We start from the raw sequence: 14,490 nt of genomic DNA, 5'->3' as shown, positions 1-14,490 counted from the left end.
GTATTCTGCACTTTCCACTGTATTTAATGAATTACGCAACTTTTAATAACTGTATATCATGTATTATGCATTTCTCTGTATTTGAAGTATTATGGATTTTCTTGCATTTACTGCATCTTGTAATGCGCTTTGTGATGATGTTCCACTATGAAAGGCGCTATATAAAATAAAGTTTGATTGATTGATTGATTATTGCAAGAATATACTTTTCCCCCAAATCTCTTTTCCAGTTAATTGCATTGACCCCTTTATCTTACAATGGCCATATGAATTAAACAGCTTTGGTATCGGCAGACAATGGTGTGTGTGTGTGTGTGTGTGTGTGTGTGTGTGTGTGTGTGTGCGTGCGTGCGTGCGTGCGTGCGTGCGTGTGTGTGTGTTAGCATGTTTGTTTATTCTTCTGCCATTGAAAGGGGTCCGTTTTTCACATCAGCTGGCTACTTTCAGATCTCTACAGAAATGGGTGAACCAGACTGACCTTTCTGGGGGTTTGTTTAGGGACAGACAATGTTTGTCTTGTCCAGACACCCTGAGTAGCTTCAATAGCCCATGCAAATAGCTGCACAATTAGCTAGAGCGTAAAGGGGGCACAACAAGAGAAATCTGCAAGGCAGAAGGATATTAATTCACTTGGGTTCATAATCGGGAGCGAACCCTAAAAGTAAAGTGAGGTGTTTCTGTGCACGTGTTATAAATGTAGACTCTTGCACATGGTCATTTTGGCGGACACATTATTTGCTTCGAATTTGATTGAGAGATTTACAATTATAGTGATTTCAACAAGCCTTTGTTTTTACACTGTATTAAAAACACAAACCGACCATTCCCAATCAAACGCATTACTGTGTTAATTTCAACACATGTGTTTACAATAAATTATTATTATTATTATTATTATTATTATTATTATTATTATTATTATTATTATTATTATTATTATTATTATTATTATTTCGTCTGCAGGCTACAAGTGGCATGTAGATTAATGACCGCGAAATCCATAGCCTACACTTACTGTATAAAGCACAATAAACCTTAACCTACTTATATAGAATATGATTGTTAATATCTCAAAATAATTTGTAACAACACACCATCTTATCATTCGTGTTACAAAATGCAATTCGTTATTTGCTTTACCATTTTAAGGATCATTAATGCACAACAGTAATGTCCACTTTTGAAAAGCGTATTATATTTCTGATATTGCGAGGTTTTTTTTAAGTTTTCAACATTATTGAGCATACACTTTATTACAAGAATTATTAATTCGTTATATTTATATATATATATATATATATATAAACCCGAAATACTAAAAAGTCTCATTGCGCAAGATTTGAATTAGTCGATTAGCGGCAGCTCTCAAAACAGAATTGATTTGACTAATGCTTTCCATCGCGTCAAACACGGCCTGCCTGCGATAAACGTTTACTGCCTATGCCTTGAAAGAGTTTCATGTTTATGTATTCACGTCCTGATTAAACCAAAACCATTGCTTTGAAGAGAGTGTTATATCTGGGAATAACACCGCACTTATCGTGGCTCACAAATGATTTACTTATGTTACTGTTTTAGGAGAATCGAAACAAATGTAACAGTAATTTACAGAACTTCATAGAAATTAGGACATGCGGTTTTGCAGGACATGCGGTTTTGCAGGACATGCGGTTTTTTCTAGCTTTTATTTTTTTGGTATAGGTTCAAAGCCAAATTTAGTTACCAAATTGTTAACTGACTGATCCCATTCAGCAATTAGGGTGGATTTTACTGACTGACTGGGAGTCGTTAATCCACAACCTAAACACACCAACTGGGGTTAATTCCGGCATAATTGTGTGTGTGTGTGTGTGTGTGTGTGTGTGTGTGTGTGTGTGTGTGTGTGTGTGTGTGTTGAATTTGTAGATTTTGTTTTGTGGAACCACCCAAATAAAATGCACATTTAAAATATATGTTATTTGACAGTGACTTCTTAATTATTTTGTAGTCTGTATACTGAATGAGTTTAAAAAAAAAAAAAAAAAAAAGTTTCTTTCAAGAATGCAGATGTTCCCCGTGTTCTGGTACTAAAATCGCTTTTAAATCCATTCTTATAGAAGGATTTTTTTGTTATGCAAACTACTAGACCCGGGGGTTTAACACAACTATATACCCATACTTTATACACGGAACGCCATGATATATGGGGTAAGCCTTTAATAAAACCAGATCAAAAAGGAACTATAATCTATCAACATTAATATTAATAACTGTACACGATTTCATTTAGTTTGCAGCACATCATCATCATCATCATCATCAATCAGTAGTATTATTATTTAGTATTATTAATATATATATTATTATTATTCATAGCTATTATATAGATATATATCAATATATTATATATATATAATATATATATATATAATATAATATATAGTGATATATTTAATATATATATATATATATATATATATATATATATATATATATATATATATATATATATATATATATATATATATATATATATTATGCACTGGTAGATCGGTATGTTGTAACTCATTTGTTTCTTTTTTTATATTCTTTTTTTTTAGTTATTCTTAACTTGCACTAGCATGTTCCTTTGTTTTGGTTGTGTTAACTAAATAGGGCGTGTAATAATGAAATAATTTACTGCAGTTTTATCATTGTAAATGTATTTTGCTCTTGAGAGAGTGACAGGTGGATCGAATTGCGTAACTTTATTCTGAACTGAATATTGTTTGATTTGTTTTTACACCAGTTTGTTAACATATAATAAATAAATAATATTAATGTTCCAGGATTTTCAATCACAGTGGTTATATTTCGTATGCACTACAAATCCAAACAGAAGCAATGTTACATTTTCACTTTATAACTAAGTACGATTACATAATCACTTTATATACTGTATAGCGTCCTGTCTGGGAAAGGGTTGCTTCCTTTTTCATGTTTATTGCAGAATTTTTCAAAGCGGAATAGCGGTGGGAGATTTTGCGTCTGCATGTTTGATACAGATGCAAAATAATTCTCTCACCGAACTGACTCCCATGGAAATCGACCCCCACCCCCAGCCAGTAAAGAAACGTTTTATTTCGGCTCAAGCAATTGTATGTTGTATGGAAATGCCAGAACACCCAATTGAAATAATCAGGCGGGATTTATTCTGCAGGATTGACAGTTCTTTTGAATAGTAACCGAATGCCGAGTTCTTCGTGGGCTTTTCTTCCCGTTTCTGTTCAGATTAGACTGGAGAGATGAATGCAGGCATTATCCAGCCCAGTTGCTATTCTGAAATGCCAAATTAATTACCAAGGATTGATTCAGAGCAAAAAGAAAAAGAAAAGACCAGAGAGAGCGAGAGAAAGAGAAAGAGAGAGAGAGAGAGAGAGAGAGAGAGAGAGAGAGAGAGAGAGAGAGAGAGAGAGAGAGAGAGAGAGAGAGAGAGAGGTGAAAATATAAATCATAACACAACTTTTGCTTGCAAATTCAGATGCACAACAATACAAATATATAGCACAATTGATTGATTTTAACAAAACTGTTAACTGGGTATGGATTGTGCACATTTAAAACTGCAAAAGTGTTCTATACTGTATTGGCTATATTTGTTTATTTGTTTACTGTTATTTTATAGCAACGTACTTCGAATAAAATATTGTTTAAAATAAATAATTTGGGGTTCAAACAAAATGTATATCGAATTATTTAAAGTAGGACAACACACTCCGTATAGGGGAGCCTTGAATTCCAACCAGAAGCAAGATAGAGTACCATCACTCACTCGCACATGCTCAGTTCAGGTCTCTGTCTGCCCGTGGAAGAGGAGCTGTCTGTGCCAAAGCCCTGAGATTCTATCTACAAAAATGATGTTAAAAAGTTTTAAAAGTAGGACAAAAAAAAAAAAAAGAACACTTATTTTTCAATTAAGATACTCATTTTTTGAGTTAAATTAAAACAAGCATATTTGCTTCATGTGAAAATTGATCTTATTCAATAAAACCTTCAATTCTTGAGTTCAATTAAATGCGGTGTGATTTATTTAATTATTCTTCACAGAATGTTACAATCTGACCCCCCCCCCCCCTGCCGTTTACAACTAACCCTGGCCTGGACACCTCTCATTTCAAGCGCTCTTGCTGTATGTATATCAGCTCTTAATAGGGATTGGTAGAAGACAGATGTGAAGTGTTTGTATCACATTCTGATTAGGCTAGCTCATAACTGTTTTATTTTATTTTAAATTTTATTTTCATTCCTTAGGTGCACACTGCTATTCGGTGTGGTAACTTTGCATGATGTTTATCCTGGACTTTGCAGCATTCATCTGCCAGGAATTTGCTTAGATTTAACCTAGTCCCAGCGCACTAAACACTAGCTGGGTTCACAGTCCATGATCAGCTATAATCTTAGACTATCTAATGTTAATTAAGGTAAGGAAGGTCAAGACTTGTTTTAATCAGGGTCTGTGAAACCAATAGTAAATTGAAGCACAAACTAACACATGTCTGACAAGTCAAGCATTCTAATTATGTACAAATACCGCCACCTTGTGGATTGCAGAAGGCTGTGCTGAATTGTACTGTACTTTGTCAATTTGTGCAGAAACACCCGATCTGATTAGAATCAGTCGATTGAATGGGACGTTATCAAGGAATATCCTCCCCAAGGATTGGGCCGTAACAGTTAGAGTATGTCCGGATCAAGAGCTTTAATGGACGCCGGATGTAGTAGCCACTAGATGGCGCTAAACAAGCAGTGTTGTAATAATAGTAGGAGTTTAATAGCAACACAGTTAAAATGATTTATTATTATTATTATTATTATTATTATTATTATTATTATTATTATTAGAAAGTCTGTCTATTTTGCAGGATGTTGAAAATAAGAATAAGAAATCAGCAATGCCCATAGGAATAACAAGGGTAATTTAATCAGATTGAAATCTTGTGGATTTGTTATTGAAAAAATAAAGTTTCATTTGAAATGTGCGAATATGTAGGGTGGCAAGCAACTTAGATTGGAATTTGCTTGTCATTAACCGTCATGTTTGGCCATCTATTGACACTGCATGCCATGCAAATAAATGCAGTTAATTTTCATCAGCTTAAGGTTTGCCCTTTATAGAATATCGTCAGAGACCTGTAAATTGTAAAAGAGCATTTAGACCCAATAAAGCCCCTGATGAATCTCAGTTTGAACAACAGCAGCTGCAGCAGCAGCATCATATTCACCTGATCTGTACTCTGAATCCTGGGTTCAATCTTTATGAGCTACAGCCAATATACATCCCTGTATAGACTGGCACACTGGAATTACAGAGGATTAGGTTCAGTGGAAAAGTTCAAATGCAGCATCTGTGCTACCAATATTGTGCAATCAAAGTATCAGTTAATCAGGGTTTGTGTTCTCTCTGACAAATGTGCCACTTTGCACAGGGTTATAGAATTTGAATTGCAGATCAGAGAAGTGAATGCTAAGCTTATTTTTAATTTTAATTGCAGGGCCCTGCACAGCATTGTATGTGCCATAGCTGCATCAGAGCAACTTCATTTAATTTCATTGTTTGCAGGTCTAGAGGTACACATAAAACAAGATGGGTCCAATGAATCTGACTTTCCATACCGTTCATGCTTCTATACCATACCATGAAAAAAAAGCCATTCCTTACCTTTCACTGGTGTATCCCCTTCTCAATCAGAGTTGAAGTTTTTATTTATTTATTTATTTATTTATTTAGAAGTTTTCCAAGTCTCTGATTTGGTTAATTCCTACTTTCCCTCCGTATATTAACTACATGAGATATTTGCTCTGCTGAGACACAATATCTTGATGCATTTATTCACTATTGCTTCATTAAATGATGAGGCTGCTTTCAGTTTGCAATATGTTAGTCTGCTACAGCCAAGCCACATGACTGTTTTCCTGTGTGGATAGAGCACAGAGTCCTGATTCAATTGTAGGGAATGTAAATGAGAGGCCTCTATGCAGTCAACTGCATGGATTGGTACTTGAATCATCGAAGCTGCAAAATTACCCAACCACTGCCGGATATGTAAAACATATGAATCAATCTGTGACTTTTCAGCTGGCATCTAAATGTAAGATTATTCAGCTAAACATAAAAAAATGTGTCAATAGTTCATCCAGCATCAGAGGAGGCAGCATCTGACTAATCTCAACAGAATCCATGCAATAAAAGCCCGTTCATTAAGATAATTGAAGTTTAAACTAACCTCCACAGACTTTCATCCACAATCTGTATGTGAAAGGAAAGGGGGCCAGGAAATGGTTTGCCACATTTTAGTTTAAAGATCTGTTTTAAAACATGTATGCATGGATTTAAAGATTATAAACAAGGAACAAGCCATGTTTTAAAGAAACGAATTTAAATGTTTTGTTCTGTTACAGCTAGTTGTTATTAATGATCTAAAATTGTTCATACCAACACTTATAAGACAATTCTAGATATAATAATAAATCTTTATATATAGCGCCTATCATAGTGGACATCCATCACAAAGCACTGTACAAGATATGAGACTAGGATGTGTGAACTGAGCTGGGATTTGACCCGGGTACCTGCTGGTTACAAGCCCGTTTTGGATCACACAGCCTTCTATAATACACTGAACAAAAATATAAATGCAACATGTAAAGTGTTGGTTCCATGTTTCAAGAGCTGAAATAAAATATCCCAGAAATTTTCCACACGCACAAAAAGCTTATATCTCTCAAATTTTGTGCACAAATTTGTTTTCATCCCTGTTAGTGAGCATTTCTCCTTTGCCAAGATAACCCATCCACCTGACAGGTGTGGCATATCAAGAAGCTGATTAAACAGCATGATCATTACACAAGTGCACCTTGTGCTGGGGACAATAAAAGGCCACTCTAAAATGTGCAGTTTTGTCAGACAACACAATGCCACAGATGTCTCAAGTTTTGAGCAAGCGTGCAATTGGCATGCTGACTGCAGGAATGTCCACCTGAGCTGTTGCCACAAAATTGAATGTTTATTTCTCTACCATGAGCCGCCTCCAACGTTGTTTTAGAGAATCTGGCAGTACGTCCAACCGGCCTCACAGCCGCAGACCACGTGTAACCACGCCAGCCCAGGACCTCCACATCCGGCTTCTTCACCTGCGGGTTCATCTCAGACCAGCCACTCGGACAGCTGCTGAAACTGTGGGTTTGCACAACCGAAGAATTTCTGCACAAACTGTCAGAAGCCGTCTCAGGGAAGCTCATATGCGTGCTTGTCGTCCTCACCAGGGGCTTGACCTGACTGCAGTTCAGCGTCGTAACCGACTTCAGTGGGCAAATGTTCACCTTCAATGCCCACTGGCATGCTGGAGAAGTGTGCCAGGTTTCAGCTCTACCGGGCAGATGGCAGACAGCGTGTATGGCGTCATGTGGGCGAGCGGTTTGCTGATGTCAACATTGTGAACATGTGATATTGGAAAGTGAGTCTAATAACATTAATCAGAAGTGAACACTATAGTTATGACAGACAGTATCATCATTGCATTCCAGACAATAGAAAATCAATGCACAGTAAAAAACAAACAAACAAACAAACAAAAAAAAAAAACCCCAAAGAACAACTATGCAGTCACTGGCTCTTAGCACCCAGAATTGAATTTCTTTTAACAATATAAGTGACTCAACTTGCTGCACCAATGATGGCATTTTCCAAATTGTTAGTTTGCCTTGGGATTTCTAATTGATAACTATATTATACATTCGATGAAATACATCATTAAAAAAGCCACTCAACCTGCCCTACTGGGGATAAAGCATCAATTTTAGAGCAATATTTTTGACTCTCTAAACCCTGTAGTCTCACTTGGTGTTTAACAGCATCTTAGCCTCCCATCTTCACTTCTGCAAGCTGCAGCCTCCAGTTACTGCCCTCTGCTGCAGATGTGCTAAACTCATGCAGCCTGTCCAGTTTTTGTTTGGTGCAGCACGAGCTTATACACATTCTGACACCAGATGGCAATGTCTTGCTGTTTGTGTGGTGCAGTGACTCAAAGGTATAAGCACGATATAATCATAGATATAACTCTGCCCTAACTCACAAATGGATTTCATGCTGTTGGCAAGTTGTTTCACATCAGAATAACTGATCTAAGATCATTTGGAATCCTTTAGCGGAACTGTGTTGACCAGAAATGTGCTGATTTAGGATGATCATTTATAATTATTAGCCTGTGTATTACATGGGCTATTTCTGGTACTGTATAGCTGTTTGTGAAACATTAATCAGTCCCATTATAAACCCTTGAGCTCACCACTGTAGGGCATGAGCACAGATATTAGTTTTTTATAAGTGCTGTATAGCCTGCCTCTGTTGTCTTGAACTCTCCTGTTCCCATAATGTTTTTATCCTAATCTCACAGATTCATTGCACACCAGAGACACATCCATAACTCCAGGCACTCAGTCATACTTTCAGAAGAACACATTTGTTTGTCTAGCTGAAAAACATGCCTTTGTCGATTGCTTGCATTTATTCTCAAGACCTAATTCAATGAACTTTTAGCTGTGACATAGCATTTACAGAACACGCATTAAATACAGGGAATGCAAACATCAGTAATAGGGCAGTACGAAATATATTTAGTCAAATCTGTGTAATTCATGCAAATCAGCTTCCTTGGTGACATTAAAAGTGCCACTAGAACTAACATCTGCCTCTCTGCCTAAGATCTCTGAACTTAACAAATTCAACATTGTCCTTGCATGCTTAGAGAGCCCACCTTCTGTATCTCTTTTGGTCATGCGTGAACCAAATTGTATAAAGTTAACTTTAGTAGATAGTATAGATATATTACAGTTTCTAAAACTCTGAGGATATAGCAAGACAGACTCAAGTTTGTCTAATTTTTCTGCTAAGTAAGCTGCTGCTGTAAAACTTTGTCCACACACTTCCAACTCCCAACAAGCAGAGAAATCTTAAAACAGTAGTTTATAAAAACAAGGAATTGTACGCACGGTCTGCTCCTGATGTGTAGGCGTTAGATTCCTGTTGTTATTCTGTGACATTACAACAGAAAGAATAGAAACTACTGTATGTGCGTCACAATATGCATGAATCAATGTGGAAATTATTCCAAATAAACTGCTTTTTATTATTGTAATTATATTAGCAGTGTAATACATTATTTATCTTACTGTATATACTATAGAAAAGAAAAATAAAGTTCACTTCACACAAGTTATAGAAGCTATGCAAATGTTAGGCAAATTAATGATACCCACTTTTTGCAGGAAGCTTGGTGTCCTAGCAACACAGCTAAAAGAGGAACAGAGCCGGATCTAACCGCTAGCGGGGGTTCTGCGTGAGATTGCAATAAACAAACAAATAAGTGAAACTCAAGGTTCAAAACAACAACTGCATTTGCCTGCCGTTTGCATTTGATAGTTTCATATTCTGGAGTTTACATTTTGTTTTTGTATGAAGGGTACACAATAGGGACCTCACAATGGGGTGCCTTATACACTGGGGGGCCTAATGAAGTGCCAGAGAGTCTATCACCAGGGCTGATGAAGCGGCTGCTTTAGCTCATCGACAAAAAAAAAACAAAAAAAAACACTACATCTGAAACTGAGTTCTGGCTTAAATGGAAACAGCAGTTACTAAGTAGTTATCAAGTAATGCTGCATTGTGAATCAATGACTTTGTAAGGAGTGTTCAATGTGCTATGCAAGGGTTAACACATGGATGCTAGATAGCTCGTGTTTTGTTTTTTTTAACTCTTTTAATACTGCAGACCTGTCCTTAGAAAAGTTTACCACAGTATTTCTGCTTAGTATTTTTCCCATGGATATACTAATACATTTACTGTAGTTTGCCTTGGTTTGCCAGGTTTATCACTATGATTTAGCAAACCTCTTGCAATGCTATCATATGGTTCATCGTACTTTCACTGTCCATTATTGCACCTTGCTATGCTCGTACTAAGATAAACTTTTATAAGGGTCCAGGAAGGATAAACTATTCAATTAATTATCTTAGGGTAGCCTTTTTTTTAAAGTGAGTTAGCTAGTGCTGAAAGGGTTAAAGAAGAGGATGCTTCACTGTAAAATACTTTTACTAGTATAATATTTAAAAAATAAACACAACTCGACACCAAGGCAATTGCAGAAAGCAAGATAGCTCCAGTGCTTGCTACAGTAGTTCCTTTTAAGTGATGCAACTGCTGGTAAGCCCTGCCCCCTTTTCAGCACAGACACAGCCTTCCCCTGTACCTTTCATTCAGTTCCTGTTTGCAGTTCAGAAGCCCAGCAGGCAAGGCACTTTGTGAAACTCAAACAGTTTGTTTTTCTTTGAGGTACACTCCGTTCATCAGTGAAGGATGTGATTACTTCAGCAGAGCCTGATACCCACTGCACAGGTGTGATCTCTGGACGTGGCACACAGCAGAGCGAACCGGGGGAAAAGGGGATGGACTGTGCAATAAAGCCTTCAGAGTCCCAGGTAAGACACACGCTGCTGCTTTAGTGTGTATGTGAGGAGCAGCTGTATCAAAGCCATTAGTATCTTATGCTTTTATAGACATCTTTTAACAAACCTCTATGGTGATATCTCTCTATATATATATTAATTAGTTTCATGCAATGCTACAACTCCTTAATGTTATTGATAATTATATATCTTATTATTACTTTTTCTATAACACGGTATTGTTATACCTCCTTGTTATCATGATTAATAGTCATTGAATGTCATTATTCATAGCACATGTATGTACATGTGGCAGAGAAAAGCTCTGCTCTTATTCATAGCACATGTATGTACATGTGGCAGAGAAAAGCTCTGCTCTTTAGAGGGAATGAGGGCAGATTTGGATGTTTTGTGATTTTTAATTTTCCCCAGTGAAGGCATTGCCCAGCCTGGAAACCTTTATTTTGTGAGTGGGCTTTGTTTTGGCCCTTGTGCCCTTTCATTTTCAGGTATTTATAATAAAATAGTTATTTTTTTGAACTGCAGTCTGTCTCTGGGCCTCTATCCACTCGCCAGCCTGCCACATTTGGTGTCAGAAGTGGGATAGCGCCACCTAGAGGCTCAGAGCAGTATTTTTTTTTTTTTATTTTTTTTTTTGAAAAAAAAAAAATGGGAAAGAAGAGCAGACAGCGGAAAAGGCAGTACAAGCAGCAGCTGAAGAAATGTAAGCTGCTGCAGCCACCGCTGGAGGACCCGGCCAGCCTCTTCCCCTGGTGTTCCTGGTGCGGGAAGGAGGACCATCGTTGGCGGTCCTGCCCAGACGTGCCACCGGCAAACTGGTGTGGCCGGTGTGAGGAGGACAGCCACAACTGGGCAGGATGCCCCTACAACCAGGCCCAGGAAGAGGTGCAGTGTTCACCCTGGGCATCAGGGGCCACCCCACTACCTCCAGCACCACCACCTTCACCACCGTCCCAGGAGATCTGGGACTGGTTGATGCACCCTGAGGCAGACCTCGTCCACGATCTCCCCATAGTTATCAACACGCTGTGGCGTCGAGATGGGGAGAGGTGGGAACAGTGGGAGGAACAGCACCACCCGGCGTCCTTCCCAGCTGCCATCGCTCCCAGAGCCAGAGAGGAGGTGAGGAGCCGCCGTGGCTCCCAGAGCCAGAGAGGGAGGAGGAGCCTCCGTCACTCCCAGAGCCAGAGAGGGAGGAGGATCTGCCGACACTCCCAGAGCCGTCGCTCCCAGAGCCAGAGAAGGAGGAGGATCTGCCGTCGCTCCCAGAGCCAGAGAGTCGCTTCCAGACCATAATCTGCGGTCGTCATCTCCCAGTCCAGAGAGGGAGGAGGTTCTGCTGTCGCTCCCAGAGCCAGAGAGGGAGGAGGATCTGCTGTCGCTCCCAGAGCCAGAGAGGGAGGAGGACCTGCTGTCGCTCCCAGAGAGAGAGAGGGAGGAGGATCTGCTGTCGCTCCCAGAGCCAGAGAGGGAGGAGGATCTGCCGTCGCTCCCAGAGCCAGAGAGGGAGGGAGGATCCGCCGTCGCTCCCAGAGCCAGAGAGGGAGTGAGGATCTGCCGTCGCTCCCAGAGCCAGAGAGGAGGAGGAGCCGCCGCCGCTCCCAGAGCCAGAGAGGAAGGAGGATCTGGGGGCCCCCCCCCCCCGTCGGTCCCCAGAGCCGCCACCATAGGGTCCCTGAGCCGCCGGCGCCGACGTCGCCACCAGCGGGAGCCAGGTGCGCCGTCGCGCCGCTCTCGAGCCCGAGAGTAGAGTAGCCGCCTCCGCCACCAGGGGGAGCCCGGCCGCCGTCGCCGCCTCCGCCACCAAAGGGATCCGGGCCGCCGCGTCCGCCGCCTCCGCCACCAGAGGGAGCCGGGCCGCCGTCGCCGTGCCGTCCGCCACCAGAGGGAGCCGGACCGCCAGCCGCCCGCCAGCCGTTGTCCGTTGTACATGGGGGGAGGTGTGTGGCAGAGCAAAGCTCTGCTCTTTAGAAATTGGCAGGGATGGGGTTAACTTTCCCCTACCTGCCTGGGTTTATTATGTTCAGGTGGCTGGGGTTGATTAGTTGATTAGGTTGATTAACGATCAATCAGCGCCCAGCCACCTGATATAAAAGGAGGCCTCTGCTTCTCATTTGGGAGAGGGAGCTGAGGAAGCAGGTTGGTGTTTGTTTTTGTGATTTTTGAATTTTCTAAATCCAGTGAAGGCATTGCCCAGCCTGGAAACTTTATTTTTGTGAGTTTTGTTTTTGCTTTATCTTGTGTGTTTAAATTGCCTTTGTTTTGGCCCTTGTGCCCTTTCATTTTGTGTTTATTTATAATAAAATAGTTATTTTTTTGAACTGCAGTCTGTCTCTGGGCCTCTATCCACTCGCCAGCCTGCCACAGTACACCATATGTCTTTTTATAAGAGATTCTTAAACTAGAATAAATACAACAGTGTCAGCCATACCTACAGCAGCAGCCAGTATGGTCTTCTTTATAAATGGATCTGAGTGCAGACCAGCCTTCTTGGCAGGGCTTCCTAACAGAATGGCTCACAATGAATTTGCAGGAGGTGTACATTTCTGATTCATTTTAATAGAGTGACATTGAAGGCTTTAAAATCACGCTTCTTATCAGTAATAGCAACACCATCGATGAAATGTTGAAACTGCTGCCTCTGGATATCTAATAGCTTCCTGTGCTGTAGGACAGCCTTACTCTAATGGATATATCAACATGTCAGATCAACCTAGAGCATTATATTCTCTGCATATTCTGAATTAAAGTTAGAGCTTAGAGGATCAGTAGGGTTGGACCACTGAGCTGTAATGATGATATAGTTTTATTTTAGTTTGCTGTGTTAAAAAAATTGTATGTTATATTCACATCAAATAATGGCTGTGTCATATATACCATTCAAATGATACGCCCATGAAACTGAGGAAGTGGGGAATTCTGTCCGCCGCTGCTAAAGCTGATACACATTAAATACATTGATTTTAAACCCTTTGTTAGCAGTCCCTTGAGTTTCCGTTAATAATTGTGTGATTCCATAGAGCTAACACAATCTCTCGCTGAATTCTTTCTGCTATTGCGTACAATAAGAAGCACACGATCATTTCAAATCCTTTTCCTCAAATCAAATCAAATCAATCTTTATTTTATATAACACCTTTCATAGTGGACCACCAAATCACAAAGTGCTTTACAAGATGCAGTAACAACAAGAAAATCCATAATACTTTAAATACAGAGAAATGCATAATACATGATATACTGTTAAAAAAAAACTTGTATTACATTAAATACAGTGGAAAGTGCAGAATACATGAAATAGTGCATTAAATACAGTGGTAAGTGCATAATACATGAAATAGTGCATTAAATACAGTGGTAAGTGCATAATACATGAAATAGTGCATTAAATACAGTGGTAAGTGCACAATACATGATAGCAGCATAATACATGAAATAGAGGCAGCAACACAGCAGCTAATAGCAGATATCAGGCTTAAAGAGCATGGAGAGAAAAAGAGAACAGGTGTGTCTTGAGAGTTGATTTAAAGTTCATGTAAGTGACTCTGTATCTGCTCAGGATAGCACCGTCACTGTTTAATATGCACGCGTTTAATCCTGACAGCGATGTGTGAATTAAACTGTGAAGTCACACTGCCACTAAAGGGATGTCAAACAAAGTGTTTGAGACTGAACCTCACAAGAGAGGGTCCTGAGGTTACAGTATTTAGCCATCGCGTTGCAGGCCTATGACTGTACATCACTTCGGTGACCTTCATTACTTCTTATAATAATCTTTATTTTTATATAGCGCCTTTCATAATGGACCACCATCACAAAGCACTTTACAAGATATGAGACTAGGGTGTGTGAACTGTGCATCAGCTGCAGAGTCACTTACAACCACTTCTCACCCCCAAGATGGAGTACAAGGAGGTTAAGCTTTGCTCAGGGTCACGCAATGTGCCTGTTTCTTTAACCACTGGACCACACAGCCTCCTATGTGAATCACAGTAACGCCTCTTTTTATC

General features: G+C 39.7%; 1 protein-coding gene across 1 annotated transcript in view; it reads left to right on the top strand.

Annotated features, from left to right (window-relative positions):
- The first annotated feature begins 10,285 nt into the window (after positions 1–10,285).
- The window catches only part of LOC121296662 (phosphoinositide 3-kinase regulatory subunit 5-like), a 30,763-nt gene continuing 26,558 nt past the window's right edge, over positions 10,286–14,490 (top strand). Inside the window, exon 1 of the mRNA XM_041222430.1 lies at positions 10,286–10,492. The gene's annotated coding sequence lies outside the window, so the exon portion shown is untranslated. The remainder of the gene's footprint in view (positions 10,493–14,490) is intronic.

This window comes from Polyodon spathula, chromosome 21, assembly GCF_017654505.1.
Source record: "Polyodon spathula isolate WHYD16114869_AA chromosome 21, ASM1765450v1, whole genome shotgun sequence".
Lineage (NCBI taxonomy): Eukaryota > Metazoa > Chordata > Actinopteri > Acipenseriformes > Polyodontidae > Polyodon > Polyodon spathula.
This window is presented reverse-complemented; position numbering and strand designations above follow the sequence as displayed.